The following is an 11,200-nucleotide window of genomic DNA, read 5'->3' on the forward strand; positions in this document are numbered from 1 at the left end:
CTAAGTCCCCAAAGAGGACAATTTCTGGGGACTTTTTTTTTTTTTTTTAAATAATGGAGCTTAGAATCAGGACTTCCAATGGGTTAAGCACCAAAGAAGTGTGCTTGCAAAGTGGATGAGAAACTATACTGTATGGGGTTTAGGGAGGATGGAGGCTGCTGGGAGAAAGGAGGAAGCAAGCCCAGAATTGCCAGCAGAGGGCACATGGAGCAGTGTTGTTGACTATTGACAGGGGATCACTGAAGAAGACTTCTGTGGCATTGGCTCTAGAGATGTGTTTTTTATGGCCCTGTTCTACACTGCCCGCCCCATGGAATTCTTGCCTCTGCCCCCATCTCTTGGATGGTTAAGCCAAGAGAAAGGCCAGTCTCATGCCTGCTGTTAGAGGCTCTTCATTATTCTCTGTATTCAGGGGAGGAAGTCTGAGACTTTCATGAAGACTCCTGGAGGTTCTTTTCTCCACAGGAGAAAATACCCTGGGCCTGTTTTTACACGTGAGGGGCCCTGCATCTCTCTGTGAGAAGAGAGAGGAAAACTGAGTTGGACTCCTCAGGGTCTTTCCCTCCCGGCTGCACAGGGGCAGGTGGTCTGTGTTTGGGGCTGTTGAGGGGATGAGGGTCCTTGTTGCCTCCAGCCTGGCTTCTACTGTCCCTTCCAACTTGATCCAAGCTAAGCTTTTTTTCTCCTATACCCAGGGACACTCTGGCGATAACACTGGTGTGGGATGACTGATTCTTCCTCACCTCCACCCCTGTCCCACCCAGGGAAAACACCAAAAACTGGTTTGTGTAGCAGGCTGTCCAAACTTTCAGGACAAGGCATGAAGAGATGACCACTCCCATACTCCAGAGCTTCCCAAGTTCTATCTCCTATGACCTGTGAAGGTAAATTCTGAAACTTGACTCCAAAGCCAGTCTTCCTGTCCTCTGGATATCTTTTCCAAATCTGGAGACCTTGCGTTGGTATCTAGGGAAGTGGAATTTGGATTTCTAATTTTTCCTGAAAGGTCAACTCCACCTGTTGTAGAGTGGTTGGTAGAGTTCCATCTTCATTGGCCCTCAGCCAGCCACAGTGCCCTTCTGTTCTGGCATCACCAGCTCTTGCCCCTGGGCAGTTATAGGGGCTTCACAGTGTTAGACAATCTGATGTTTCTCTCCAGCTGATGGGGAAGAGGCAAGAGAGTCCAGGTCTGTCCATGGCCTCTGGGCCTGGACACTGAGGTGAAGCTGCAGTGACTTCCTTCACTCCTAAACAATGGGGTCAGGTCAGACAGCCAGGAAAGGAAGAAATGAAGAAACACATCACAGTGAAGGGAGGAACAGTGAGAACCCAGAACTGTAAGAGCAGCAGGAGGTTTCCTCATCTGAAGTAGCATGATGTCACAGGAGAAGCTCCTAGGATTATAGTGTGGGTGAGGATGGCTCTTTTCGCCAGGATGACCTGTTGGCTCTTCCTCTGTTCCTTGATGATGTGTGCCCCCAGGTGGCAGTTACTGACCTGTACTGAGAGCACAGTGGGGTCTGAGGAACGGGAATGGGTGGTAGAGTCACAGGTGATATAGCCCAGGAGTGGTAAAGAGCAAGTGACAGCTGGGACAGGATAGGGAAAATGGAGGCCATTGGAATCAGGAGGCTGAGTGACCCTGCTTCTTAATGACTCTGAGATTGGGGAGCTGGGAGCTCTCTCTTGCACTCAGGAAATTTCACAAAATTTCTTGTGTTTGCATTTTGACTCTAATGTATAAGTTCATCATCCACCCCAGCTTTATTTGCCCAATGTTGTCCCTCCCTTTCTTCTCAACTACATCACTTGCTGTCACCTCAGACCCTCTGAGCCCAAAGTTTACCTGTCCTATTTCTTTTCCTTTCATTGCCTAGTCATGTTCTCAGAGGGCTCTTTGATGAAGCCTCATGGGCTTGAGTTACTAAAAGCCTGGGAGCTTCTCTGGGCTGCAGCGCCTGGGATGAAGGACACGGTCCCTGTGGGGGTCTCAGACAGTGTAGCCTGGCTGTAGTCTCTCACCTTCCACTGCAGTGAGCAGCTGTTCGGACAAATTAAACTCTCACAAGGACACACCACACCTGGTCTCCTCATCTTGAATGTGAATGTAGGCCATGTAGGAGCTGGAGTGGGGCTTGGCTTCATTTCCCCTGTGAAAGTTAAGGCTTGAAGGTGGGCGACTGGCAGTGTGTGTGGTCAGGAGGGAAGGCTTGAAGGAGATGATTGAGGTGGGTGGTGTAGGTGCCCTAAAGACAATGAAGGGAGGTCCCTTAGGTCCCACTGTGGCCTAGAATCCTTCTCTGAACCTGAGATCTCAGAATCCTCCTCTAAGAACAGTGGTACAGTGCTTACACTCCAATTCTTCCTCAGACACACGTATGAAGGAGAAAAGGCCTATCTGGCAGATGGTGGAGTCCCAAGGGATAGGACAGGACTCATGAGTCTCCTAATACTCTAGCCTGTGTTGGTGCTATTTCTAACAACCTACTCCATGGGCCTAACACATCCTAGGTTCTCAGTAAACATTTGTTGGCTGCATGAATGATGGACTCCAATTAGCTTTTTCCTGATGTCTGATGGGATTCAAGGCAACAGGGAAGGGGAGAGGACACAGCTAGAGAGAGTGGAGCAGCCGAGGGTCTGGGAAGCAGGGGAGGTGGGTCTGGATATGGGCAGCTCAGGCTGGGGCAGAGCCAAGGCAGCCAGGGAGATTCTGTGCAGTCATACAGCCACATCTCAGGTCAGTCACACCTAGCTTCTTTCCTGGCCATGGCGTGCATTCACTTTCAAGATGAGGAGTAGATCAGGTGTGGTGTGTTCTCGTGTCAGAGAACTTGGTTGTGACACCTGCTCACGGCAGTGCAAGTTGAGAGACTGCAGCCAACTTATACCTTCTGGAAAATTTAACTGGTTCTTAAGTAGGGTCCAGTGACAACTTCCATGGCAGTAGCTGGTTGATCTGAGGTGCCCTTTTCTGTGTCTTAGTGAGGAGTTTTAATAATGTGTTTTGTAGCTTCACATCTTTTGCCGAACCCCTTTCTCTACAAAACTCAGTTTCTAGATTGTAAGAGAGAGGCTAACAGCTGTTAAACCTTGTAGTGCACACCTTCCTCCTGCCCATCCTTGTTGAGTGTCTATCTAGCATCAGACTTGGTAGTCTGGGTTGGGGTGAGACCAGTCATTCAGAATTCCTGGGCGTAAATGGAGGAAAAGTCCCTGCAATGAAGGGCAGAAGGGACAGGAGTACATGGGGTACATTGGGTTTGAAGGGGTGGGCTGAGGCCTCTCAAATGGGGATTGGGGGTGGTAATTGGGCAGAAGTAACGTCAAACAAGAGAAGGAGGGCTACATCTTCCCCAGAGGCCTGCCCAGGTCAGAGCTGCTGGTATTTCTTGTGTCTAGACACAAACTCCTGAGGGGAGCATGGGGGTGTGGCTCAGTGACTTACCGTACTTCCTGGACCGCACCCCTCTAGTTTTGCTGGGTGTCATCACACCAGATGTTTGTGGAAATTCTCAGGCTTGGTTCCTGACAGTGGCACTGCCAACGCACTTGCACTCCCATTGCTAAGCCACAAGTTGCAAGAAGGAATAAGAATGTAAGTGCCTTGGCTGCAGCCAGCAGGGGGCTGTATCCTTAGAATCACTCAGTGACTAAACCAAGCCTGTTTCCATGTCTGGGCTCTTGGCTCTTTTCCATGCTGATGAAATAATGAATAATCATTTGCTGGCCAGGTCTAGTCATATGGGAGAGACATGGCTCCTGCCCTTGAGAAGCTGACATCAGCTGCAGTCCACTGAGAATCTGTGGCTGGGGTATGAGAAGGGAAAGGCTATAGGGAGGGGTTTGTTCAGTGGTGTGAAGTAGAAGGTGGACTCGCCTGAGGACCAGGTGGCCTGCACACACCCAAATACACGAAACGGTAGATCGCTTTCCTCTCTTACCTCCACTCTAAACTCTTATTTTTGGAATATTTAGCATTTCCTTTGTAGATACAAATATTGTATGGCACAGGGGGCTTTTATTACCACATAATTTTGAACAGAATTCCTGGACCTGTGTTCATTGGTTCTGGTGTCCAGGGAACCCAGTCTCTGATGTCCCTGGCCTAGCAGTTAGATACATCTGCAAACACATTATCCCAACACTCTCACCAGTGTGACCACAGAGGGAAGAGCAATGGAAAGGGAGGCACTAGGAGTTCTCAACAGCCCTACCCCAGTTCTGTGCAAGGAGCAGCACCTGATGAGCACATAGAGGAACTTCTGAAGGATCAGTGATGATCATTTCTGTGTTGTGGAGGTCTTGGTAATTTTCATTTTCTTATCTACATGTTCCACATTTAACTACTTTTCTGTGATGAATACTTTTTTATACCCAAAAGACATTTTCCCATAGTCAAAGCACACCTATCAATGGCAGATGTTCAGCAAAGTACTGCTTTTCCCCCTGTTCTTCTGAAGTTGAATGTTTTAATATGAGATTCCTGTTCTTAATCTAGTCATATAATAGAGATTTGGATTTCCTTTTAATACTGAGATACACACACACACACACACACACACACACACACAGAGAGAGACACACACAATGGGAGGTGGAAAGGGGCTGGCTGAAACCTAGATAAAAGGGCACCCTCATGGTCAGTGTTGGCTGCAGGTGGGTGGGCTTCCAGGACACCAGGGGCTGCACTGGGCTCTGGGTTCAAGACAGAGCTGTGCCAGGCACTGGACCTGGCCTGAGAGTAACGAAAGCCTGCTGACCACCTCAATCTGCTCTGATTGGTGGGAGAGGGCTGCATGGAGTGAGCTATACCTTTCCATAACCTTCCCACCCTTTGCTCTTTGAGTGGAGAAGTGGTCCCTTACCCAAGAGCTTCAAATTCAACCTCTATCTAATTTCTGGATTCTTTTATGCTGCATATTGGCATTGGGGCTGTGTGGGTATGGCAGTGGTCTGCAAACTCATTAGTCAACAGAGCCAAATATCAACAGTAAAATTATAAAATTTCTTTTGAGAGCCAACTTTTTAAATCTTAAACTTCTTTTAATGCTACTTCATAATAGAGTCACCTAGGCTGCGCTATTTTGTGGAAGAGCCACAGTCAAGGGGCCAAAGAGCCACATGTGGCTCACAAGCCACAGTTTGCAGACCAAGGTATAAGTGTGGCTTGAAGGAGGAGGGCAATTTGGTTGAGATAAGAGGGTCTTCTAGAAGAGGGCCACTTTTTAGGGGAAAAATGTCATCCCGTTTCTGATGGAGCTTACATTAGGCCTGGCAGGGGAGCTGGCACTGGGAGGAGTACTGGGAAGGAGCTGGGTAGAGGTGGAAGGCGTGGTTCCATGAAGTAGGAAGCTCTAACAGCTGGGAAACGTGGACAGATGGTTGGCACACACACAGCAGGGAACTAAGACATGTTTTGGTGAATACAGGAGGAATCAGTGATATCCACTCTAGAGGATGCAAGTTTATTATGTGTCTGACATCCTCCCCTCGCCCCTCTGCACAGTGCAGTTCTGGCCTGGGCCCCAGAGGAGACGAATAGATCAGTTCTGGGGTCCCTCAGTCTGGACTCTGGAAACGTCTCATTGTTCTTTCTATCCAGGGCAGAAAGCTGGAAATCTTAGTTTCAACAAGAGGAGGTTTTCCATTTTTCCTCCCAAAGGCGACAATGCCCTGGGCCATGTTGTCACACACGAGGGGTCCCACAGAGTCACCCTGTGGGCAGAGAGAGGAAACACTGAGCTGGGCCTTCTCCTTGCCCTGTCCTCCTCCCTGTCCCTGGGGTGTGTGGTCCCTGTTAGAAGATCAAGGTCAGGGGAGGCCTTGTTCCCTCCTTAGGTCTGGGGATTTCCATTTGACTCTGAAGGTCTCATTTCCTCTCTCTAGGAAGCCTTTGCCCACCCATGGCTATGGGAAAGCCTCTCTGCTCCCAGGAGCGACAGGACCAGAGATTGGACTGTGGAAAGGAAGAGAACACAGGGCAATGGCTAGTTCCCACTGCCTCTGGTTGCCTGCAAGCTTGGTTGTGCCAGGGCTTGGCCTGAACAGTGCTGGAGATCTCACCTTAAAAGTAGATTGATCCTTTCCTGGGTCCCCCACACAGATCTCCGTGGTTCTGTTACAAAGATGTGTATAGTGAGAAATGCACTGCTCATCATCTTGGATTTCCAGCTCTACCTCATGCAGTGTGGCTGTGGAGGTGTTCAGGTCGAGTAGTCCCCAGCTGGCCACTCTGCACACCATACCTGCCTTAACCTGCTCTCTTCTCTTGGGCAGCCTGAGGAGGCTCACAGAGGCAGTCAGGTGGCCTTCACCTTCAGCTGAAGGCATAAGTCAGGAATTCTCATTGGGCAAGGGCCCAGGACTAGGACAGTCATAGCCCTGGGATAAGGAAATGGCTCTCAGTGGGAGGGATAATAAGAAGGAGGTCACAGGAGATGAGAAACCCCAGGCTGAAGGTGTGCAAGAGCTAGTGGAAGGATGAATCCTACCTGTAGCAACATGATGTCATTGAATTTGGGAAGATAGTTTGGGTGGGGGATGGCTGTTTTCACTGGGATGACTTTCTGTGTCCTTTCACACTTCCTGATGTTGTGGGCACCCAGGATGACTGTGATGGACCTGCACAGAGACAGCCAGGGATGTGGAGGCACAGCAGATACAGCCCAGGGGCCAGAAAGGGAAGAGGGTAGCTGGGGGCAGTGCAGGATTGGAGTGGAGAGGGATTTTACGAGATGGGACAGGGGACTGTACAGGCCCGTGCCTTGTGCTTGCTGGCAGCTCAGGGTAGATGTTCAGTCCCACCCTGAACTTGTCTGTCCATAAGCAAAACCATGAATTTCTGGCTTCCAGTGCACAACCTTGGTCTCCTACTTATGCCCCTTTGATTAGTACCTCTAGTCTTCAACAGGCCACTTGCATTGACCTGTCCCTCTCCCCAAAGCTGACCTGTCCTCTGAAGTGCCCCTCTGTGCCCCTAGGTCTTTAGCCTCTGGGAAGAGGGTTTCCTGTGAGGTGTCTATAGAAGGGTGGGCCTCAGCTTGCGCTCTTCACCTTCCCCAGCAGTGAGCTGTTGCCAGCACAAAGTCCTCACGCACAAGGAAACCCCCACATTGTTTTCTGCCTGGAATCCTGATCTGAAGAAGTGCCATGTAGGGACGAGAGGGAGGCTTGACCTCATGACTGTCGGTGATCTTCCCTGCAAGAAAAATTCTGCTCTGCCTGCTGTGCCCATGGAGCCAGAGGCTGGAGAGGGGGAGACTGGGATAGACAGGGGCAGGTGGGGAATACTTGGGTGGCAGATAGTGATTTCTGTAGTCATCAGCCATAACCAGGAAGACATCCTCCAGGTTCTTTGTGTACCATTCCTGGCTTGCTACTGATCTGACCCTGAGATAATTCCTCTGACAAAGAGAAATCCTGATCCCTTTATTTCTGTTGAAGCCATCCATGTGGAAATGGTGTTTGTGTCTGGAAGAAGCAGTTTAATGCCTGTAGATTCTGGAAATTTCTTACCCTCAGGCTCCCTGGTTCTCTCTCCCTGTTTGTTTCCAGACTCATGGAGCTCCTGCTTGTTTGTATTATTTAGAACACTGGGACTGATAAATTACCTGAGAAAACTAGAGGCTAATCCAGCCTGTGGAGACCAGGATGCCACCAATTATGGAATCAACTGGGTCCCCAGCTTCTTTACAAAGCTTGCAGAAGAGGATAGAGACTTAGGATACATTTTAAGACATTGAGTTTTAGAATGTTGTGTGCCTTGCTTTGATTATGAAAGCCTGTCCCTTTGTCAAGCTTCGATTTCCTGTGGAATTATTTCTCATTGTGAGCATCAAACAGTCTTCCAGATGCCTTTGCAAAAGAACCCACTTTCCAGATGACAAGGGAAAGGGAGACACTCATCTGCCCTCTATAGGAGCAGCCCACTGCTCCACCCTCTCTGCTGCTTTCTTTCAGAATTAGTCTTGCTTATCTTTTTAAAAAAATATATATTTTATTGATTTTTTTTTTTACAGGGAGTAAAAGAGAGGGACAGAGAGTTAGAAACATCAATGAGAGAAAAATATCGATCAGCTGCCTCTTGCACACACCTAGGGATGTGCCCACAACCAAGGTACATACCCTTGACCGGAATCGAACCTCGGACCTTTCAGTCCGCAAGCTGACTCTCTATCCACTGAGCCAAACCAATTTCGGCTGTCTTGCTTGTCTTTGAGGGAGGTGGGATCTAGAGTTGAGAAAGCACCTGGGGATTGACAAGGGTCAGGATGTGTCTGAGTGTAGCATGTGAGCTGGGCTGTGCCAGTGCCGCGTGGCATTGGGCTTCTGGAGAGGGTCAGTCACTCACCTGCCTGCGCCGTGGGGGCCAGAAGAAAGGCCATCAGGAGCAGAAGTGGCTGCATCTCCTCAGGAAACTGCCAGGTCAGAGCTGCTGGTGCTTCATCCTCATCTGCTGAGCCCAGGGTTCTCTGACCTTTATCACATATGGCCCTCTCTGAATGCGTCACACTGCTGTGTGGTCAAGTTCTTGGGCCTGAATGGACTAAGAGCTTATTGATAACCACGTAAGCACTGGTATCTCTCAACTCAATGGTGACTATGCCAGCTGAAAACATGAACCACAGGCTATAGATAGTGCGGCTTGTGATATTGCATCAACCAGTTGCAGGTGCTTGAGCCCTAGGAACCCAAACCTCATAACATGCAAGGACCTCTTGTTTCCTTGGCTCTCTCTTGATAGTTAGGGTAATTGTTTATTGAGGTGTCCGTTTTGTGAGGGTCAGCAGTATTGCAGATGAGATTTCTTGCTTCTGCTGGAGGAGACAAAGCATCAATGATCAGATAATGATGGTGAGGGCTGTGGGTGGAGGAATGGACAGAATGGTATGGCAGTGATGCCGAAGAGGGCTTGTTCTAGTGACAGAAGAGCTGATGGCTTACCAAAACCAACAAAAACATTTATTTTGCTCAGGAATCTGCATTTGGGCTGAGTTTAGTGTGGATATCTCCTCTCAGCTAACCTTAATGGCAGAGGAGGCTTGAAGCCTGGAGCCTGCCCAGTGGTTGGTGCCAGATGTTTGTGGGCAAGCCCGTTCCCCTCTGTGAGGGCCTGCCATGCAGTCTCTGCATAGGGTTGTTCAGTCTTCTTTGCAGCATGATGATTGCTTCTGCAGAGTGAACCTCTCTTCAAAATTGACCCTGGCAGTCAGATTCTTTTTCTTTCCTAGACTTTGCAGCCATATGGTATCTTTTCTGCCTTATTTTACTCCTTGGGAGCAATCAAAAGCCCTCACCCAGATTAAAAATAGGAAAGAGCATTGCAGTCATGTGGGATGGGTGATCCATGGTGGCAATCAAAGCAGTGCACAGTCTTCCCCCTGCTGAGGCACATGTAGAGTTAGTGAGAGGAGCTGAAACCACGGACCCCGGTAAGCCACAGTAATAGACTTTGGAGAGATTGTGGTCTGCTCTGTCCAAACCATGTGTATGAGGATGGAAGAGGGTTGACTCTCCCAACAGTTACTCTTTTCTTAAGTGGGAGTGAATACCAAATAGTATTCTCCCAACCCTGGCCAGAGATACATTTTGGATAACTTGTGCCAAGCTATTGTATTATATACGTTTAATTTGATTCCAATATGCTTAGCTGATGTGGTTCGGTAGTTGTGCATTGATCCATGAACCAGGAGAAACATTACCATTCTTTTTCTTCCACTGCTACACAAATTCTATTCCAGTTCTTAAATGTATGTGAAAAATAAGCATGCAAGAATAGCTCTGAAAATTATGAACAAAATCTGAGAGGGCAAGCCTTATCAGATATTTTAAAAATCCTGTAAGTCTCCTTCCTGAGAATAATGTGGTGCTGATTCATGAATGAATAGCTGGAGAGACCCATGAAACAGTAGGAATCCAGAGAAATTCCTAAGTACACAAGGATGTGTAATTTATCATAAGGTTTCACTTCAAATTATTGGGAAAAAGCTAGACTTTCTAATAAATGATATTGAAACAACTAAATAGTAATTGTTTTCTTTTTCAATCATAGTTGATATAGTTATTTTAAAAAGATATTATGTAAGAGTCATATTTCATATAAACTACCTGAATAAACTGCAAATAGATAGGACACTTAAATATACAAAATAAAACTATACATGCACTACAAATAAACATGGATGAATTTCTTTAAAAACTTATGAGGGTAAAGCCTTTCTAGCAATGACTCTAAGTACAAAAACAATAAATTAAATAATTGTAAATGAATTTTGATATGTAAAAATAATTTTTACAAGTCTGTATGACTGAAAGCAGCATAAACAAAAATTCAAAATACAGACATCAAACTTGGAAATAAAATCAGTTGAAGAGTGAATCTATCTAATATGTAAAGAATTCTGAAAATCCAGAAAAAAAGAGGAAAAAAAGCTGAAAGAATGAGGAAAGACTTGTAAAGATCTCTGTAAAATATATTTTAAAAATAATGAAAAGGAAAAATATAATGAAAAAAGTTTCCATTCACATTAAGAGAAATGAAAATAAAAAATTTAAAAATGGAGATAAAAATTCACTTTATGTCACCTCATTTGTCACCAAAAATTCAAAAGTTAAACAGTAGCTCCATGAACATAGCTGCTTAAAATTTCTTATTTTATTGGTGCTCCAGGATATAGCTTTTTAAAAAAAACAGTTTTACTTTTATCCAACCCATGTCTTTATATTTAAGTTGTGCCTCTTGCTAACAGCACAAAATTAGGTGTTGCATTTTTTATCCAGACTGACAACCATTGCCTTCTAATTGGAGCATTTAATCTGTTAACATTTAATGCAATTACTGTATTGGTAGGGTTGGTTGAAGAATATCACTTATTGCTAGGGTTGAAGAAAAAACACTTCTCATGTGTTTTCTGATGGTCTTAGGCATCCCTGCTAGTGGTTCTCAACCTGTGGGTCGGAATCGTTGGAAAACATAGATATTTACATTATGATTCATTAACAGTAGCAAAATTACAGTTATGAAGTAGCAACAAAAATAATTTTATGGTTGGGAGTCACCACTACATGAGGATCTGTATTAAAGGGTCACGGCATTAGAAAGGTTGAGAACCACTGCTTTAAAGTAATGTGTCTTCTTATCTCTTCTGTGTACTTTCAACTGTTTCTCTTTTTTTATGTTAACCAATTTTACTATTAT

The 11,200-nt window shown here is 46.4% G+C and overlaps 1 pseudogene; it reads right to left on the reverse strand.

Moving 5' to 3' along the window:
• Positions 1 to 5,162: 5,162 nt before the first annotated feature.
• On the reverse strand, positions 5,163 to 8,528 carry LOC118726126 (annotated as a pseudogene).
• Positions 8,529 to 11,200: the final 2,672 nt, after the last annotated feature.

The sequence above is a fragment of the Pipistrellus kuhlii genome, unplaced genomic scaffold (genome assembly GCF_014108245.1).
Source record: "Pipistrellus kuhlii isolate mPipKuh1 unplaced genomic scaffold, mPipKuh1.p scaffold_m20_p_1, whole genome shotgun sequence".
NCBI lineage: Eukaryota > Metazoa > Chordata > Mammalia > Chiroptera > Vespertilionidae > Pipistrellus > Pipistrellus kuhlii.